Source organism: Odontomachus brunneus, unplaced genomic scaffold (genome assembly GCF_010583005.1).
Source record: "Odontomachus brunneus isolate Ranch 3 - 2012 unplaced genomic scaffold, Obru_v1 Obru_scaffold_132, whole genome shotgun sequence".
Lineage (NCBI taxonomy): Eukaryota > Metazoa > Arthropoda > Insecta > Hymenoptera > Formicidae > Odontomachus > Odontomachus brunneus.
Genome location: NW_022639582.1, coordinates 836,442 through 858,567, shown reverse-complemented (window position 1 = coordinate 858,567; position 22,126 = coordinate 836,442). Strand labels below are relative to the sequence as shown.

At 48.0% G+C, this 22,126-nt stretch overlaps 1 protein-coding gene across 5 annotated transcripts in view; it reads right to left on the bottom strand.

Annotated features, from left to right (window-relative positions):
- The window catches only part of LOC116850048 (plexin-A4), a 300,999-nt gene that overhangs the window by 157,692 nt on the left and 121,181 nt on the right, over nt 1–22,126 (bottom strand). The window lies entirely within an intron of this gene.

Genomic DNA, 22,126 nt, shown 5'->3' with positions numbered 1-22,126 from the left:
AGATATCAATCTATCAGACAGATTTCCAAAGAGATTTTTTCCACTTAAGAAAATAAATCTATCTGTCGCTAATGGTACTTTATATTGCAAAAGCGATTAGCCAAAATCAACTTGATCGATTCAAACATAGTTAAACTTAAATACGAAGATGTAATATTAGCCGCGACACGATCTGCTCATCTAGATTGTTGCAAAAGATTAATAGGTCCCCTGATTCTTTTTCCATATATATCTCCGAGACACAAAGACGTCGTTAAAATGCCGCCGACTGAAAATAATTGACGATCCAGCGCGAATTCCTCTCTTTGTACGACGTTATATGCAATTCAGCATCGTCGTCGTCGTCGTCGTCGTTGTCGTCGTCGACGACGACGGCGGCGGCGGCAGCTCGCATGTCGCGCTCTTCCGTTTCGCAACGACCACTGTAGCCGCGTACTACAAGAAGTCCCGCGATTACGTCACGGTGTAACCTAAGACAAATGAAACGACTGGCAATGCGTGCGCGATACAACGCGCCGAAAGCTGTCGTCATCGTTGCGCTTAAGGCAAGAGCAGCGGCCTTTATATGCGCCAAAGTGTGCTGGGCGCTAAAGCGAGTGTCGCGCTTTACAACAGCCATGTACATTTATTACACCGCGAGACAGGCGTGTCAAACTCGCTTCGACTGCCTGCCTGCCTGCCTGTCGCGTGAACGAGCGGCCGACTTTGCGCCGCGTCGAACTTGTTCGATGACATTTCAGGATTGCACGTGGTGCGACGTAAATAACGCAAAATCGCGGGAATCCCTCGGCGACTACGAGGCGACCTAAGAGACGATCGTTCGCGCGCGCGTTTGAATTGGCGTGAAAGGATTAAGCGCATGTAAATTTATGCACGCGCAGACCAATCGCGATAATCGCCTCGAGAGCTCGCGGAATTAATGTCACCCATTGATAGCCATCCGGCGTGATGTATTTTTTGCACAGGTGACCGGTTCCTTTTTGCGCGGTCCACACACGTTCGCCGCGACCGCGCGCCGTGTACGATGTAACTGCACGTCCTCGCCTTTACGTAATGTAGTCTTATGAAAGATCGTACGGGATAAATAACGGTATGAAATCACGCCGGGCGAGTGTGCGCTATGCAAGTCCAGTTGTCAATGGTAAGTGAAACCGTCCAGACATGCGTTATTATCCGCGTCTTGAACGCACGCTCCTCACGCAACGCGCGTATCTTCGCAATTTATGCACGGCGGAATTTCAGACGAGACGCATTATTTCAATTGCACTCGCAGAACGGCAACTTTATGAAATTTGTATGTATAATTAGTAAAAATAGTGCACGAGACTATTCGTGCCTGACTGGCCTTATCTATTAAAATGTTGAATTTGAATCTGTTGCATTTCGTCGGAGCCTTCATGGACAAAACGGTGGGCCCACGTCAACGAATCTTGTTGGCACGACGCCAGACTCTTGATTTTCTTTTAATGTACATAGTTTAAAAAACTATTATGTAGTTATACTGCAATAAAAAGTATAATAAGTACAAAGTAGTTTATTAAACTATATACTTTACATTTCTACATACAAATACTTGTATACTTGTCACCTACATAGTTACCATCACTATGTTTGCTTTCGAGTATACTTGCGTTCTATTTTCACACAATTCGCGGGAATAAATTTGTGATTTGTCAGTAATACGACGAATTTCCTTTAGTCTTAGTTTAGCCATTTAATGAAATATTTTCACTTACTTGAAGAAGCCAACTCGTCATGTGTCACATGTAAATTCTCAAACTTAATCTCTAATTCTTAACCTCTAATTAAAATGTTGTTGGAAAGCTAAGTCGCGTCTCGAAATAAACGACGGTCTGTCTATTTAGAGCCTCGTCCAAAAAGACAGGCAGGAATAATAGGATTCTGCTCGCCGTGTAACTCATAATCGATTTTTCCTCGGTGAATTTAATTAGAAGCTTAATTAGCGCGCTGTTTTACATTGGAGATTAAAGGACCTTGACGAATTAAGCTTCAAAAATGCAAATGACTACTGGAACTCTATTACTCCGTTAATTCGAAGTAAACTTCAGCGAGAGGAGACTTCAATTCTTGAGATTTAATCAATATTAATTACACGCGACTTTGAAGAAGTGGAAATTTATCGCGCAAAAAATGCTCTCGAAGAAACGTCAAGAATCCTTCGAGTCCAGATCTTTTGTCGAGAACTGCTATACTGTCATGGTTGTTATCGACGACGCCGGTGTTCGGAACGCGTCGCGCTCGATTTGTCAAAACTCTCTCGTAAAAATCGGCGCTTTACGGCGTTTTCGTCTCTACTTCGGGGTCCGATCGAGCGCGGTCAAGACATTGCGCCTAAGCCATGCCAAGAATCCCAGCCATCCTGCCACTACGTGACGGCACTTTGGAAACGTCCTGTACAGGTGTACGTTTGTGGAAGCCCGGGCGACGTGTACGGACACATACATATGCAGAGGTGGTTATGCGACGCCAGTGTACACACCGGTACATATTCTCGGGCCCTCCCTCTCTGCCTCATTGATTACGCTCGAGTATTTCAAGGTTTAACAGATGAGACAAGAGAAGATTTGTGAGACGACGATACTGAGGGAGAGACCAACGGCCCCGCTCGATAGAGAAACGCGAAGCACGAGGGAGAAGGTAGCGAGAGTGAGTGAGAGAAAGAGAGAAACACAAAGTTGAAGAGAGACAGCCAAGAAAATGCCTCTCATTCCACCCCGAGCGTGTCTCCTCCGACGAGAAAAATATTAAAATTTCAAAGATAACATAACGAATATAAATAACGCGAGGATACGTCAGCGTTCCTGTGCACCGTTTTGTCCGCGTTTTCTCAATATTGAACTAGCAATGGTGAATAAATCAACGATTTATTGATTCGAACACATGAGACTGACGTGTATTGGATAAAATAAAATAGATAGATTACATCGTAGGTGTCCCGAATGCAACTCTAAATAAAAAGCCACGAATTATCCTCGTCCAACATCCTAACAAACAGATCGCTCCTGCAGTGAAGTATAAGGAGAGAGAGAGAATGTAGAGAAGAGAGAGAGAGAAAGAGAGAGAGAGAATCGCAGAGAGTGACGGATAGAGAAGAGAAGCGGCTTGGGGGAGAAGGGGGAAGTACCTATATGCACAGGCTCGCATAATCCTGCCAGTTCACGTACAGGGTGTTCGTGATTATCCGACATCCTGAGCAAGCAATTTCTCATGGTCACTCGAGAACCCGTTGGTAATCTCCCAGCCACTCGGCGCTAACGTACGACGCCGCGACAAAGGGATTCTCCAAATTTCTCTTCCCGACAAGGAGCACGGGACTGTCTCGCGGTATCAACGGCAACACGTCAACATGGACCAACAGCGAAATTCGATCTCCACCGGAATCTATGTACATACGCGCAATGTTGTCGTCCTTGCGGACTCCTCAACGGCGCGATTGCGCGACAACTGGGAATCTATATAGACTACGAGCTCATGAAAATGAAGGTGGCGGATCTAGTGTCGAGACAAATGACATCCTCTTTAAAATTGACGGTTTTCAAAATCAGATATTTCCGCTCGCTCTCTCGTTACGTCATCATAGAAATCCACTACGAGCGACACGTGTCGAGAGACATAAGATATTTATCGATGATGGGAATCTATCAATTATCTGTGTCAAACGTCAGACTTCCATTAGCCGCCGCCGCCGCTTTTTGGACAGGTCACGGGAACTCGTTCGCGCGTCTACGTGATCCGCGAAATGGATGATCCCCATAACTGAGCGGATTTAACGCGCGTTAAAGAAATCTCGCCGACCGTGACGGGTAACGATTGACAACGATGCGTGCGCGGCTTGCAAGTAAACGGTAATTATACCGATCGTGCAGCCGCGACGGGAGAAATATTATCGTGACATCGTGGCATGTCGCGTGCTGCGCTGCGAAAAACGAAAAGGTAACGAGATTACTGCTATATACCTTCTCGCTTGCCCGTTGGGGCGAACGCTTCTTTTTCATCGGCACCTTAGATCAACAGTATTAATTAAATTTCTAGGAAAAATGAAATTTACATAATTCCCGATTGAGTCCCGACCCAGATCCGACGATGATGCTGCCAAGCGAAAACGGGGATTTAATTAAAAACCGTCGTTTCTCTTTCCCCACGAAAGAATACAAATTTCCCTTCCCTTCTCTCTCTCTCTCTCTCTCTCTCTCTCTCTCTCTCTCTTCCTCGCCCTCCTATTGCCCCGCTGCGAGCGTGCAGCGCTCACTTTGCTATTCATTTCGCGTGGCAACAGCAATCTCCCGGTACGACGCACGTCTCGTCAGCGTTCACGGGTTAAGTACGCGATGCGATCGGCCGCGAGATCGCCGCGATCGGCAGGTAGTCTCGGCGTTTTCCCGGGGTCACCCTGTACAAGGTAGGGGCCTCACTCACGAAGTAGCCGCTGGAAGAAGGGATGGGACGGTGGGTGGCAGAACAGGAGGGGAGGAGAGAGGGGCTTTGTCGTGGTCGGGCCTTTAGGATCGAGTCCCACGCGTTCCCAGACATTCCAGCTAGTAATTGCAGCCTGCCGCCTCCTATCTCGTCGACGCTGGCTCGCTTCTGAGCCGGTCTCTCCTCCGCTCTTCCAAGGTAGCCTCCTCCCTTCTCTCTCATCCTCTCACTCATTCCCCATCTCTCACTCACTCTCTCTCTCTCTCTCTCTCTCTCTCTCTCTCTCTCTCTCTCTCTTTGCTCGGTAACACGCCTGCCCTCTGCTCTTCGGCATTGCCCTTTCCCTCGCGCGATTCTTTGCATCGTGATGCTGCCGTAGCTGCTGATGCCGGTGCTGCCGCTGTATTGCTTCTCCTCTACCGACATCACCTCCACCTCGCTCTGCTCCCTCTCTCGTAGCACTGCTACGACCGCTCGTTAGTACCGGGAAAAGCGCGCGCGGAGGGTACTCCAGGTATCCGCGATGCCCCTGAGAGAGCATCGGTCTCAGGAATCGGCGCGCTCATGGAACGAGCGCGCATCAAAGGACGCGTTCGCAATGGGAATAGACACGAGAGATTCTGCAGCAACGACGACGACGACGACGACGACGACGACGTGCACGGGCAGTCGGGAGTAAACGGCGCGGTAGGTAGCCGGTTTGATGGCTGTTGCGTTGTCGAGCACGCGGCGCGCCGACGAAGAGTAAGTATCAATCTCGCTTCCCGCGAGACGTCGGCAAACGAGAGGACCGAGCGCGGTGCCCGCAGGGAAAAAATCGAACGGTTACAAATTATCGCGATTAGCTGCTCGCGCCGCGGTAGGCTGAACCCGTACGACTCGCGGAAAAATCGACGAGCGTGTATTAACGAGACACGCGCGATAATAAACTAGCCATCACGTTGCGAACGTCTGTCCGCGGTATCGCCGCTCCCCGCCGACGAATTCGCGCGGCGAGACGAACGGGCGCTTAAATCCGCGCGTGAGACACACGAGGTTAGCCGACGCGCGAAATATATCGGCTACCGCTTGTTTCGGACGACGCGCACAACCCCCGTTACGGGGCCGAACCTAGCTTTGGATCGCTTCCAAACGTGCTTATCGTTTGATTAACCGTCTTACTTTCCCATCCTGTGCACTCACATCGGGCAGGACGAGAGCGGGGGCAGGAAATTGTCGGACAGACGTGTCGGGCGCGTATTTGTGTCTCAAATATGCGACGAGCTCATCCCATTTTATTGTCGCGTTACAATGTGCTCTCTCTCTCTCTCTCTCTCTCTCTCTCTCTGTTATTTAGGACATGTCATGACAAATTACATACCGAATCGGCGCACTGCCCGTCGATATAAATATGCCTAATAAGTGCGCGATCGCCTCGCGATATTGTTCATCGCGCGCGGAATCAGATTACCCGAGCATCGCGCGCCGCGATACATTGTATCGAATATCCATCGAGGGGAAGTAATAGAAATTAATTAATCTCGACGATCGTGCATCAATTAAATGTCCATGTGCACTCGTATCTCGCATTCATCAAATTGGGGATTACACGGAAGCACCCGGTTCGGCCGGGTTTGGCGCTGTTCCGCCGCGCCGGAGTGCGCGCTTTTCCTAATCCGTTTCTCGATATATATTTTGGCATTCTCGCGTTCATTTTCGCGGGCACATCGCTTTTCGGTCAGCCACGCACCGCTGGAAACCAGTTCGAGTGGCGAGGAAGTGTCCTCGAACTCGCGCGATTTCCACGTCCTGACCGCACTCGACCTCAACCCCCATCCCCCCCGCGCTCTCTCATCGCCTTTCCGGCGATCTCGCACTTTTCTATTCCTGTCTACGCCGTTCCCTCACCGTCGCTTTATCTACAACCAGTGTGTGCCCTCGGCAACTCTTTCACTCTGGCCGCGCTCCAACACGCCTCAGGCCTTGGAGGGAAGGTGCAGAGTCACTTCGGTGGCCTCTTCCCCGACCGATCGCCGCGCTTCCGCGTGGGAACGCGTTCGGGAGCGCCGAACGAGCCCGCAGATTTTCGAGCTCGCGAGCGGCCGGAAAATCACGCGATCGCTCTCAACAGTTTATTCTATCGAACCAAAATGCCTAAAATTCTACAAAAATTTGACGTAACGTTGAGTGAAACACATCCATAGTTTCATGCGACGTGTTCACGAAAAATGTACTGAATATTTTGCGCATGTAATGTTATGTTTTATGGCAGAAGCAATATAAATGACTGTTACTCCAATGTAACTTCGTAAAAAATTCAAATAAAAAACGTCGTTATAAATGTTACACATTGGGAAACGCGACGTAGAAGGAAAAATAGTATTCACTACACCGTTTGTGCGTAATGGTTAATTGTAGATCAGAAAGACTTATTTTATGCTTATGTATTACAATAACAGTATCGCAAGTGAGTGAAACATGGCAAGGTAACATCGCGAAATTTCCAACTAACATATTATTCTTTTTATAGCGAAATAAATATGTAAAAACGCAATTCTGTTCGATGAATAGTGAATTTATGAGCAACTCCCTTGATGCGCTGTTAAAAAAATGTTTCCCTTGGGCGCCCTAAAAAAAGATATATAGAGTGAATAACTCTCTAACGGCGAGTCACATTTTCATCATTGCGGAACAAGAAGCAAAAATATAAATTGATGTGCTCCTTTCTGCATCCGCGGACTCGCGGCGAGAAACGGAGGCCAGGAAGCGTCGATTCGCAGCGGCGACAATCCGCGCCCGGTAAGAAGGAATTCCATCCCGTCCGAGTTGCCTTACGCAACGTTGCGGAAGGAAGCGATAAAAAAAATCGCACGCTCCCGTATGCGTCCACTTTTACTAATTTCCGATTCGAAACTTTCGCGCAATGAATTGGATTAACGTCCGATTCGAAAGTTCTCCCGCGGACTCGTGGCTTGCGGCTACTCGCGAGCAACAACCGCGAAATGTTAGACCGTTTCGAAACGAGAATTTCAATCTCCACGTCCGAGCGCGGGATTCTTTGCGAAGTACGGGACGCTTATTAAAAATTGTTTCTTCGTCCGTGGAATTCTTACGCAAAATACAGCCCGAAATATGAACAGTTTTACTTCCGCGCTTCCCTCCATAGAAGAACGCCGGGTTACCCCGATTCTACTATTTAACTCATTCCTATCTACCCCTGCCGAGGGAATAGCGGGGGAGGGAGAGGGGTCCGACGCGATAACGTGAAATAGCTGTATGTATCTTTAAAAACAATGTTTAATATCGAACTATTCTCTCCGGGATTAACCCGGCTGGAACAGCGTAGACTGCTGCTCACAACGTTCTCTCGAGCTGGGGGAATTTTAATGACTGAAATAGTTTTAAAAATATATAGCACTTGAATACACGCCTCGATATAGTTTACGCGGATCTAGAATATTAAAAAAGAGAGAAACAATCAATACGGAGAAAAAAGATGAGTTGAATAAGAGAAAATGACATAATGTCACTGTCACGTTAATTCAGTCGATCTCCTTTCTCTGTGTATATACGCGTGTGTGCACGATAATGATCTGAAATGAACGCAGAAATGCAGTGACGAGATTGCGAAGTTGCAGAGTAATACAAGACGAGAACGCGTTTGCGAGGCAACAACGCGTTTGCGAGGCAACAACGTCGCCAAGCTCGGGATCAAATGTATCGTTCTTCGAAACTTGCAACAAGCCATACGGCGCAGCTAATTAATATTTCTGGAATAGAACGCTCGTTCCACGCGGGAACGGGAGTGCGCGCGGCTCGCTGGAAGGATAAATGTCCTGCTGGCAGGAACGCGCGCTCTGCTCGCCAGTTTCGCGTGGTGCGCGACGTCGCATGCGACATCGCGATTAAAACTGCCGTCGTCAGACGTTATTACAAACATTAGCGCCTAATTGACGTTGGAAATGTTTCGGGTCTAATTGCCGTCGCGCGCGGACGACGAGTTCCATCATGGTCCTGGAAACGCATCCGCGCGCGTATAACTGCGCCGGGCGAAGTGGACGAATGAATGTTTTACGCGCCAAAAAGAAGCGGCGCAATTGCGCGCGACGCGCGACTTTCGCGCTCCGTAGTTCCCCGCGCCGGCAGTTAAGAAACAATAAAACGACATTAAACGTCGCGCCTCCTGCCGCTCTGTTGCTCAACGCTGCTCTACTCAGGGAATTGCAAAAATGCCACGGATAATTCCTAAGCGCGCCCATTACGCCAGCAATTTCTCCTTCCGCGCGAAAAAACGATTAGATTTAGCGGAGGACGAGACAGTGGCGGAGAAGATTCGCCGGTCGTGGCGTTCAACGAAGCGTCAGCGAAAATCAGCGACGAGGTCATCGATGAGATACGATCCGCACGAACAAATCGACGCAACGTTGCACTTAAATAAACGTCACAATCACACGATCGTTTATTTAAATGCCATTTCAAGAATTCTCCCAAAAAAATACTCACGAAAAGGGAATTTGCGCATTCAATCATTGCACATAATGCAGCTTCATCGCGTAAAACCAAGTTAATTGCGAATACTGAATTGTCGGACAGTTGGTAAGTAAAATTGACCTGCTCGCAAAATAGACGAGTAAGTATAAAATTACCGTTGAATTCATTTCCTCGCGAACGTAATATAGTATATAGAATGGCTCTAGGACACCGTTGCCGCCCAAGAAGAAGATATTTCCGACGCGATACAGTCGATGGCAGGAGTTATCCGTTCAATAAATCTCACTAAGGATGTATCGGCGAGAGTCTTCCTCCCATGGGAGGCGACAGTACGTACAAAAGTCTGAAAAGAGGAAGGAGGCAGCGGAGGAAGGTGCAGCGGCGGCGAGCCGGATTGCCCCCAGGATCGAATTCGTCAAGCCGTAGACCCGATAAATCTCGACTATCGAGAAGTCCAGACCCGCGGACCCCTACGGACCGGTCCCGGGACTCGTCGTCGTCGTCGTCGCGCGCGAATCGACGACGGCGGACTTATAAATCCCGACGTTTAACGCGAGCGAAGGCAACGCTCTCGGGAGACGGGGGGAGGGAGAGGGGACGCCAATGGTAGGGGAATAATCCCGCGGGACGCCCGCGACATTTTTTCTCTCTTCGTAATCTCTCGCGTCGACATTTATTACGAGCGGGGAACAGCGAGATTCGACGTGGCCCCCGAGAACTCCGAGCCCAGTAAATCACGGCAATATAAATAACGGTGACAGTAAAGCCGCTCTCGCGTATTTAACACGCGAAACGTCGCCACGCGACGACCAACGGCGTCATCGCCAGCGCTGAAGAGGTCACAGAGTATTGGCCGACTTCTACATTACTAACTGGGTACACGGCTCATCAATTAGAGGCACGATGAATCGTGCTCGAATCGTGTACAGTGATTTGGTAATTGAAGCGCTTCGATTTGGGAGCGCTGCGAACTCGATTGGAAACGTCAATGAAACAATGAAGATCGCGCTATTTATAGAGTTATCGGAATACATTGAATATAGGAGTGCATTCGCGTGCATTATCTTTGTAGGCATATTATATGGTTCTCCGCGCGGTTGTCGCGCTTTTAAAAGTCTATCTTATCCGCTGTCTCGCTTTTCGAAAATTATCGTTTCATATCCTCTTCGAAGCGACCAGCTCGATCGACAACGAGCTTTGTGTGTATGTGTGCGCGCGTGTAAGAGATACATATTAATATTAAAAACTGCAGACACATAACACTATAGAGCGATACAGCGCGTGAAAATTGATCCGCGCACAAATTTTCCGACTTAAATACGCGCGCGCGCGCAATACGCGGCCGTACAGCCGTGCGGAAAACGGTCGAGTTTCGCACTTTCCCCGGTCGCTGGAAAAAGCGACCTACTCCCCCAACGAGTGGCATATCGTCCGGTCGTTTTTCCTCGAGGCCGAAGTGAAACCTAATCGAATAGTGATCGCCGTCCCCGAACAACGACGCGCCGTCCGGAACACACGTTCGCCGTCTAGCGCTTTCACTCCCCGCGTCGTCCCTTTTCACCCTGACCACCGGCACCCCTCGTCGCCCCGGCGCCTTCGGGCCGCCGCCCCCCTCCCGGGGGTGCTCCGAATATCGATTCGTCGGACATTACCGTGTAGCCGCCGCTGGAAAACGTTATCGACGAAGTGTCCGCCCGTTCCCTCTCTCGCACTCTATCTCTCTTGCCCTCTTTCTCTCTGCTTCCCTTTCCCTCCCTACCTGCTCTATTTCTCTCTCTCTCTCTCTCTCTCTCTCTCGCTCGCTCGCTCTCTCTCTCTCTTCCTCTTTCTCTCTCTCTCGAAATAACGTCAAAATCCGATGGAGCCGCCATCGAGCGCATCGGCCGTTTCGAGTGCAGCGCGCTAATACAGTTACGAATTTACAACGATGTATATATGTGTGAGCGAGGAGTGGAGGTCGACAGCGGGGGATGCAACGGCGTTCGTTCGTGGCGCGAGTAATATTCGGCGTTACAACGCGAGAGCGAGTTTCTGTAACGCTATTGATTCGCCTGGGAATCGTCGGTAACATCGTGGTGTGTTCGGCCAATGGGAGACGCGGGATTCGCGCGACGACGTGTAACGATATTGTTTTTCGAGGGGCGCGCGCTTTCTGTCCTTCTCTCTCCCTCGCCCACCCTTCTCATCTCTCTTTCTCTTTCTTCCCCTCTCTGGTTCTGTCTCTCTTCAGCATCTTCCCTGGCAACACGATGGAATTCGACGACGAGAGGCATCGAGTCGGTTCATTTCGCCTCCACTTCAACGTGCCTTTCAAGTCCGGAGATGTATGTGAAATGTAAATACGGAACTGGTCCCAAAACTGTCGCGACTCCATTCGTCTGCGAACTTTCCTTCGCGATTCCTCTAACGGAAACGTTAAAGAGAAATACTTTAACGGAAAGGGGTCCGGGCGAGAGAAGCACATATGTCTGCACACGATCCCTTTGTTTTTCGGTTAATCTCGCTATGTACCTTTGTTCAGAATATTAACCCCGATGGAAATAAATACGTTTCACTATAAAATAATAATAATAAACACAGAAGAAACTTCGCAGGTGTTTATGTTTATATATATATATATATATATATATATATATATATATATATATATATATATATATATATATATATATATATATATATATATATATATATATATATATATATATATATATATATATATATATATATATATATATATATATATATATATATATATATATATATATATATATATATATATATCTTGTTTGCTTGTATAAGCTTCGACGGGAAGGGACCGTTGTCTTTCGCATAATAAGGAATTTATCGATTCAATACATACTAATTCGTCTCGATCCTTTGTCCGAGCGCGCGCATTTGCACCCCAACAATGAACCGAGATTAATCTTCCCTTCGATCCGCCGCGAACACACCCCGGTAGCATAATTACGGACTTCATTGGCCGCCGCTATCGGATTGACATTTAGCAGAGCAAACAATTATGCTTGTCCGCCTGCCGCCCGTTCGCCTGCCCGCCAGCCCTGCTCGCCGCCGCCCCCGTGATAAGCTCGGATTCACCCCCGCGTGCGAACGCTAATTTATAAACATTCCCTCTCTAACGCGAATTTACGCGCACCTCGTAAAAGGGCGTCGACGCACCCTTCGTTAGTTTATTTCGACACCAAAGTGCAGCGAAACGTGCATTGCAGAGTGCATTCGAACGAGCTGACAAAGAAGAACGACAATTTCGAGAGGGAGGGTGAGAACGTGGCGATGCATTGATAATTTGCGACTTTGTTTCGCGAATTTGTCCAACGTGACTCGGCGCGAAGTACGGCATAATTAAAATTCCGTAATATACGGGATTCCGGCGCGTTAGTATATAACTTCGGGATCGAGCTAATTAATTTATGATGATTTATGATAATCGAGTGCTAATCATGTGCTGAGTAATCGAGATGTTTTATTAATAAACAGCCGATTGTGCGTGTCCTTCGCCAACGCCTGTCTTAATCTCAATGCAAATGGCACGTATATTTGTTCCTCTCTCCATATTAATATCGAAAGTTCTAGTGGAGTGAACCGCCGGAATCTATCGTTCAAATCGCATAAATCGTCATAAAAACAGTCTAATAGTGCATAAAATAGTAATGAGACGCGAGTGAATTAATTTTTGGCATCGACTTCGAGTCCGCGCGCGGAGTCAGTGTCCTTTGAAACGAGAGAATGAAAAATATCTCTATTTTATTTATTGCATGGATATTTTTTCGTACATTTTCAACTTTCCCAAAGCGCTTAAAAACTGTTCGTTTGTCAGGAAGAAGAAAATGAGATAAATTTAAAAATTTCCCATGGACGGGGCCGAAAAGGGAACGGCATGAAAATTGTCACGGCTTGTCGCACCAACGCGGAAACAGAGGCAAACGAGATAAAAGTTTCGATGTAAAAGATTTTAATTAAAATGATAATTTTGTAGAAAATGTGAAAATTTGTCTGCAACGTGTCAATCAGAACACAGAAAGCCATGTCATCGGCCGAAGTACGGTTAATCGAATTTATGGAAATACGAAGATTTTAATTCAGCATGGCAGCGAAAAATTAAAAGGAGAAAAATAACGCACATGAGTCAACATAATATTCCACAATAAAAATCGCACAGTCTCATTAATGATCGCGCGCGACACACCGTTGACGAGTGTTCATCGACCGAGCTGGAAAGAAAGAACGGTATATAATCCCTAAATCAAATAATGGGAGGCGAGAACAATTTTCGGTATTCCCTAAAATTCCGACGACCTTTTAACGTTCCGCGCCGCGTCGCGCATTGCAGCATTCGTCGGCGCAGCTGACGAAGATGGATGCCCGGCGAGAACGCTCCACGAATTTTGCGAAACTCACCGAACGTTTCTGGCCTCCTCCCCACTTCCCCTGCTCGCTGCGACTGACTGACCGCGAATGATTTAACAGTCGCAACCTTTAAAGGCTAAAACGGACCGTTCCGCATAGAAGATCGCAGTGTCAATAGGAGTATCGGTCTCAAAAGGTTGCAGAAATCAAAGAGGTCGCGTAATCACGCGACGTTTCACCGTCGTGATTATCTCCGACGCCACGTCGATTCGCAACAAAGTATCGCGTAATTCCCGATTCAATCGCCGCCGCCGTTGCTCGATTGCGATGGTAATGGCATCGCTCTGTGGAGGCAAAAGATTATAAATTACAATCCAGCTGATGCCCGTAGTGGTGGACATCACGCGAGAACGTGACGGACAAAAGAAACAAGCTAATACCCACGGTGCTCATAGAGAGTCTCTCGTCTGAGCGCAGCGGTTATTGAGCGCAACGGTCGTTGAGCGTATTCACCTGTCCTTCGAATTATTTAATTAAATCGGATTATCCCGTATATCGATGTTACTCTATGATTTTTAAGGAGCTATATACCGAGAATGAATAACCAATTATCATCGACATCTCCAGGGAAGACAGCTCATAAACACAGCTTATTGTCACATTTTTACGATCCGCGCGATATAGTGATCCGAGATGAAAAAGATAAATCTTGTAAAATGCCGGATAAAAAAAAAGACCGGCTCCCCCGAAACTCGCAAGTCGCCGAGCTTCTTCCGCCGGTATCGAGACTTTGATACTATCCAAGCATCGTAAGCGTGCTTTACCTACGCCGGGTCAGGGTTCGGCGCGGCTAATGGAGACACAGCCAAGAGCCGGTTATTGCAGCCGGTCTTCGAGGGGCCGGAAAGCGGAAGCGGGGAAGGGCGAGGGCGTTATTACGTCTCGTTTCGAGGAGAAGACCCCTCGGCGAGGACTTTCGTCGATATCCTGGTGAGCGGCGCGCCGCCCCTACTGTGGGCCGGTTAACGCCTTTGAGCTGCGCGTGCCCGGATTCCCCCCTTGCCCTTTTTTCCCCAATCCTCCCGCCTCCAGACTCGCTCGGAGCCAGAGCGACGAAGGGAGAACGAGATAGGGAGAAAGAGGGCGAGAGTGAGGAAGAGAGAAAGACGAGGGTGTACAGAGAGAAGAGGGGTGCGCAACACCCACGTTTTTTCATCCGGCAGTGCGATAGAACACTCGGTCTGATACCACCTCCCCCCGAGCCCTACCCCACCTGAAGCCCACTCCATCGCGCCGGGTATCAAAGGAACGAAATAACAAAGGTGCTCGGATGTACGATCTAACTTACTACTACTACTACTACCACCAACCCCTCTACCTATCTCTTCCTAGATGATATCTTCGCGACTCCATTTCCCCATAGTTACGCGTTGGTAAAACCAACTCTTCGTTCTGAACGATATATCGGAGGGGGTGATGATGCAACCGACTCATCGTTATCTGACCATGTGTTCTTGCTCTTCCAGGCCCGCATGGGCACTTCCGGTGCGGCCCGACGACGACACTCGAAATCGCGCACTCTTCGCCGGTGCCCGTCGAGAGGATCCACGCTCGAGGGTCGATCCGGAAGGCATTGAACGCGACGGCCGATCGTTTAATGGATAAGCCCCCCAGCCGGTGGTTCGACGCTTTTCATTAAAACGACCGCAATGCGTGCGCGCCGCTTTCTAGAATGCGAACACGGCTGTGTGGGAGGAGGGACGGAGGATTAAATGTCCTGCTTTCGATCGGCCAGCAATCCCGAATAACGGACCTTTAATCGCAGCGTGGAAATTGAAAGGGGGTCACAAACGCGAGTTATGTTGCGCCGAAGAGGATAAAGACATTCCTGCCGGCGGAATAAGTGCGAATTAATCAAACTACCCGCAGCGCGGTGGGCCCGAAACACGCCGGGACACAAATGTATCTCTCCGTCTCTCCCCCCTCCCCTCCCTCCCGGCTTTTGTGTGCGGGGCAATAAAATGTATCGATGCACGTTCAGCCGCGCGAAATTATACGTCCTCTGCCGTTAATTCCCGGGAAACGAAGAAAGTAGATCGGCCAAGAGTCCCGGATTGTAACACATGCGATCGTTTGTCACAACCATTTTTAATTTATAAAAATTCGCCAACTCGCGCACCAACTCGCGTCCCATCCGCTTACCGATGCCGAGAGTAACGCGAGACGCCCTTTAATTGTCGGGTGGAAATTCAAAGGGACATAAACGTCAGTTTGTTTGTCTGAGAGAGGATAGGGAGGCATCCTTGACGGTGAAGCAAATGCGGATTAATTCACCTTTATCGGCGAATGAAGTAAATAGGTGGGATAGAGCCGCTGCCGGTTTTCGGACACCAAAGACAAACGAACGAATGAACGAACGTTCTAATCTAAATGGATTCTGTCTATTGATGCAAGCGTCCTGTTCTCATTCTTCCGCCATTAATTTGCGAGTGACAACCTGTTAATTGCGGCGGAAAGGTGATGCAAAAGCGATTAACGTAAACACCGCGAGGAGAATGAGCATGTCCGAGCATCACATAAATAAACGCCAAAGGCGCAAATTGGATATTCCTGCCTGATATTTGTGAAATTTACACGCGAATAGATATAATTATAATTTATAATAGAAATAATTCAAGTGGACCTGCCTACGTAACGAACACGACACATGATACGGCATGCTCCAGATTTATCGTTATCGGCCATTGTTAATTCTTTTCTCGCAATTTTCTTCTACTCGCGACCGGGGCGAGAGCGTTTGTAGTTGATTATGCCATTATCTATGCGGCGAATCTCACTACGTTACGCTCGCAGCTGCATATCCGTGTGCAATGTTTACATTGCTATTATCTATCTTGTTATATCTACGCCGCTGTGTTATGGGCGACGCCATAATTTCTCGAAAGGCACTTTTCGAGATGATTTTTATTGTTGAAAAGAGAATGTCTCGCGACGATGGTTCTAATCGCCAGTGTCGGAATTCAAGTTCTTATCACGGTGAATACCTAAGTCGAAATGTTTATTCTATCAGCTCATCATACAAAAAATGCCGTTTCCTTATCTCATCTCAAACTCTTATCTTCGCCTAGACAACGTATGTACACAACGTATACTATACAAATTTTTTCTTACGCCTCTGAGAAACCGTTCTCTCTGTAGTCTACATTGAGTGTAAAAATGTAAATGCAAGTACGAATATTCTTCATCGTGAAAATTTACTTCGAGAAACGATACACTCAAGGAAATGTCTTGCAATCATAGCGAAAATTAGAATCTAGATACGAGAAATTAACTAAGCAAACACTGCGATGTCGCATACGTTTTGTATTTAATCGATACAGATAACAGAGAATCTTTATCTGAACTATTTGTAAAATGTAACAAGAAACTTTCTCTGTTAAGCTCATTTAGGCTGGTCATACTTCTTATAAAAGGAACAGAAGTGACTAGACAAAAGAGACTAACGACAAGAGACACACAAACGAATGCATAATCCATAAATTTGTTAGCTGGATCAGCAAGACATTTTTTTAAGTGCATTACTTATGGGATGATCTGATACATTAATCCCGCAAATTCCGTTAAACTTGAAGGATCAGTGATGAAATCTCAAGATATATTGTACACTGTATAGATTGTTGTCCTACCTTGATGCTGCAAATGTTTACTTACTTGCTATATGTTGACGCTTGAAGAGAGAAGTACTTATCCAAGGATTATCTAATATTCCAATATCTCGATGTTTTATCTGAATTTGAATTTTATTCTTAAATTTCAATAGATAAAATGTGTATTAATTGTTCAACTGTATAGAAATGGAGAAGTTGACGTTAGGTTTAGGTAAGAGTTATTGAGACGGTCGAATATACTTAATACTTAAATGAGTCATAGACGCGCTGAAGTCTCAACAAAACGGTAATAGCTTCTATATATCTCCTGATCAAAAGATAATAACCTATATAATGTTATACTTCGAGATCTTTGCATTGATACTTTGAATTTAATGGATTCTACACGGTTAATGTAGAACCAAAATTTTTCCACGAGATAAATTGCACTTAATACGAGAGTTCGAGCTTATTGATCGCCTCGAGGAATTATCGCGAGGCAATAAAAGCCACTTTAATTTCCCGCGAGAGTGATTATCAGGAGTCATGCGTAAAGAAAAGTGTAATATTTTTTCCAAGTTGAACGCGAAACGCGCGTTTCAGGCGAGCGCGCGCATATGAAACGAGCGCGCGTATCGTGTATATCTTTTTACGTTTTCTGACATTAACGTATCCGATGTACCGCGATATGGTTTCGCGTCGCGCGTCCATTTAAAAATCGCGAGGCACGCGCTTCGAGCCGCCTAACGCGAGCGATCGTTGGCGAGAGGGGGAGAGAGAGAGAGAGAGTGAGAGAGAAAGCTTTCACCCAGCCAAGCATGCCCATCGCATCCGTTTTTGATTAGGGCGTTATCTGAGCCACGATATCTCGACGCGTACAGTCATCGGTGCGTACTTACACGCTCGCGACTACGTGCGGTCGCTCTTAGGGAGTGCGAGGCACGAAGGGAGGTGGCGGAGAGACCGGATTCCGAGGGTGCGCGCATTAAGCTATCTATCAATCTATCTCGTACGAGGAGAGTGCACGCGGCAGCGTGCAGCACCAATACCGTGCAATCACGCGCGCGCGTACGTAAATCCACGCCCCGCCGGTCGTACGCGCACAGCAAAAGCGCTGATGCGTGGGCGACGGTACGTATACTGTCGCGCGCAAAAGTCGTACGCTAATGTCAGCCACGGAGATCCTTGCTTCAACGTCTTGGTGGTCGTCATCGATGTCGCGCTCGGACGAGCGACACGAGCGATAACAGCCTCGCCGGGCAACTGCGAAACAAACCGACGTTCTCGACGCATCGACGCGCGACAAATTCTTTTTTGATCGGCAGATATTGCACTCCGACGCGATAATAATTATAATAATGGTATGTTGCATGCGGTTAGATTAAATATAAAACAGTTATATGCACAAAATATTTATATGATGCATATATTTCCATCTTAAGATAAATCGTCCGTGGTTACTGAGATACCTCCGTGGTTATCTCTCTATGCCGTCTAAACTCTGAAGCAACGTCGATTTCGGAGTTTCTCACGGCTTCACGGGTGTGTCGTAAAATGGCAAAGACACCTCGGTATGGTCTGAGGGCGGTAAATCATCGGACAATACGCGATCCCTATCGGCGGACTTCGGTGAATTTTTACGATCACCCCCAAACAGCGAGCACCGCGTTCCGTCCAAAGTGCACGCGAGGGGCACACACTCGGCGGAGAGAAGGGGATGCACGTTAAAACGGCGTCGACCCACCTCTCCTCCTCCGCGCTTCGACATTTTCCACGCGCGAAGGTACCGCCAAACGAGAGGGATGGCGACACCCGACAAAGGGCGGTCTCCACTCCACCACGGCACAATGCTATCTCCTCGACGTACTTCCGCCCTGTTGCGTTTTTCCGATTCCACCAGCCACCCCTTTCCCCGCCCTTCCCGCGCTCGCCGCTCTCGGACTCTCTTTTTTTCCACCACGCGCTTCGCCGTTAACCCCCTCTGTCCACCCCCTGCGCGCTTTGGCCTCTCCTACCGATCGTACATCTCCGCCAACAATCGCACCAGGGCCTTCGCCATTTCCTCGCACCGGCAACCACCCTCGAGTCGCCTTTCGTGCCCGCTCCCGTCGCGCCGCGCGAAATCTTCCGCTAACGTATGTTCGCGTATTTAGATAAGGGTGGCGAAAGGCGTGTCCCCGCGCGAAGCACGTGCCCCATTTTATCGCGGGCCGGGGCTCTTTGTGCACGGCGCGCGTCCCGTCACTCTCTGTCATCGTTTCGAAAAAAAAGAGGGAAAGAGAGGGGGGAGAGAGAGAGAGAGAAAAGGGGGCGATAAACACACAGTAAATAGGGTACATGATGATGGGCACTTTAATCCCGCGGTAAATACAAAAGAGGCGAAGGGCCTTTGAGAGAGCTCAGTTAATTTTCAGACCTTTCAACGAACTGTCACGCATTTACTTTTTGCGCGGTGTACATTCTTTCATTTTAAATGTTACGCGAGAAATGGTCGGAGACACAGAAAGACTTGCATATTGTCAACATTATTATACCTTTTAGCTGAAAAAATTGTCAAATACTTTTAACTTCTATTTATATTCCTGATGTATTTGAAATGTCGTCTCGTTTCGCTAGCTTTTTACATGCAAATTTATTTAGAAATTCGGAGAGAGTGTGTGTGTTCGATAGACAAATATAATAAGAAGTTCCTATAGACATCGATCGAAAATAGTTTCTGATGTCACGTACTGGTGTGACGAGTCGGCGGAGCAGATCACAGATTTTGGGCATCGTGATGACGTTGTTATCATGTTTGAGTTAGATTGGATTGTTTTCTTTCCCAAGATAACGCGGCTAAATGAAAAATATACGGCGACAAATTCTCCCGTTGTCGCATCAACCACAACTGCAGTTTGCAGAAGAAGAAGCGTTTCCGATTTCAAAGCTCACCAGTCGCTGGGTGGTCATGTAAAAAATTATGTACCCCGACGTACCCTCGAGCATCATCACTTAATAATAAGTGCCTTGTGTAAAGTCCGTCGTAAAGCCGTCTTTATCGCGAAACAAAGACCGGCCAGTCGGTGGTAAGTTTCTCCAAAGACGCTGTTTTTCCTCCGCCCTTCCCCTGCCCGACGATGTTTTTCTCGCGACCGTAACCGTGCATCCTTAATACGGCGTACGATGATCGATGTGAAATTTCTAAATGAATACCGGGAGAGAGAATTATGACGACGACGTAAACTTTTCCCGCCTCTCAACCCCTCAAATCGTGCGCGCACTCCCGACATCCCTCCCTCCCTCCCTTTCTGCCATCCTCCCTGGCCCCATGCGTTGTCCGCGCCCGGAACTTTCGCCATTTCCTTCACCCTGAAGCTCGAGCTTCCTTCGAGACCGACCCCCCACTGGCTCTTCTCGTAACGTACGTATGTTCGTGTGTTTAGATAACAATTGCAAGGCACGCTCAGTGCTCGAAAGCACGAACACGCCGTCTGTTCGGAGCACCGCCACGTCTCCTCCCTCGTATCGCAGCCCTTGCACCTACCCTCTCTTTCCTATCCTCTCTGTCTCTCTTTCTCTCTCTCTCTCTCTCTCTTTCCCCTTTCTCTCCGTCTTGCTCGCACACCCTTTCGCTTTCTCGCCCCTTTTCTCACCCCGGCTGGTGATTCGCCTTGTATAAGCAGGATGTATTACGTACGCTTTATGGCGGTCGCGGCGAGCAAATGGGTTAATGCAACGCGCCGCGCACCGTACGGCTCGCCGTAATTTTTACTCCCGCGCGGCCGCCGCTCGTGAGGCGAAACCCACCTACGTGTCTCTCTCTGTCTCTCTCTCTCTCTCTCTCTCGACCAAGTCGTTAACCCCATGTGCTAATTAATTGCCAGGCTAAGCCTCTTTCTTCCACGAGGCCGGCCGGCCGACTAGTGGCACGGTGTCGCTGCCACCTCCGTTCGTCTTGTTGGCTCGTCGCGCCGACTTGACGTTTCGGAGTATCTTCTCTGACCTCGCCGCTCACGGCGCGGCATTGCAAGTGGCGTACGTTGCATTGTTCCGCCGGTTTATATCCGCTGTTCATATGCACCGTGGTAACTTCACCGAAATGTGGACTTTTCCCAGTTTTTTACTCTTTTGTGGTTACAATTACCGCAGAGAGCGCAACGATAAGATTGCAGTAATTAGGTCGCGGTGCTGCATTCGAATCGCGGTGAAGAAAGATCGTGACTTCGCGCATGACTATTCCGAGACAAATTCGTCACAGTGAAATCGATACACTTAAATGTATGTAAACACAGACAAAGTTGCGTTTAATTTTTAACGCACGTGGTAAATGCGCGACAAAACATGAGGAACGAAATTAAACGAGGAAACGCGACGTGAATAATAGCAACGTCCATGTGACTAAACAGGGTTCAGGTCATCGCGGCGATATTAATTATCGCGTCTGAAGCGACGCAAAGTGCATGAGTCGCGGACTACGCTATCGTGGCGGAAAATATTTTATCCGCCCTTGTCGTCGGGACGCTCTGGAAGACTCGTTTTCTCCGGCTTGCATGTCGTATCGTTCGTTCCCTCGATTGCGATCGTACGCGAAAGCAACAAGCGCGCCAGAATCTGTTTGCCGTATTCCGTTTTTAATGAGAATCAGTCGAGAACTCGAAGTGTCTCCGCTGGACGATTTAAAAACTTTAAATTCCGCATTTAGCTTACGAGAGGTGTCGACTGCTCTCTTACACGGCGTGACGGTGTCTCTCCTCGCGAAAGCTGGATTATACATATCGCGTCGCATTATCCGCGGACAATAATTTCTGCTTGGTCTCGTCAATTGGCATTTTTATTAGAACTGATTATGCGGCAAGTTATCGTTCTCAGGCGGAACATTGTCGTGCGTTTCTCACCTTGGACGAGATATCCAAATGCGACAGCGGCAATAACGACATGTATCAACGCGTTTTTGCACTATCATTCGTGCCAATTAAGTTTCAGTCAATCACTCGCTAATAGTGCTTTGCATCGATAAGTGAATTCGCGGTAATCCGAATCAATAGTCGACTTCGATTCTCACGTCATCTCTTTCATTCGTACGAGATGATTTAAACTCACGACGTCGCGTCATCCACCATGAATGTAATTGCCATCGGTCTTGTGAATCGGCTGAGAAGAGAAAGAGAGACAGAAATAGAGAGAGAGAGAGAGAGAGAGAGAGAGAGAGAGAGAGAGAGAGAGAG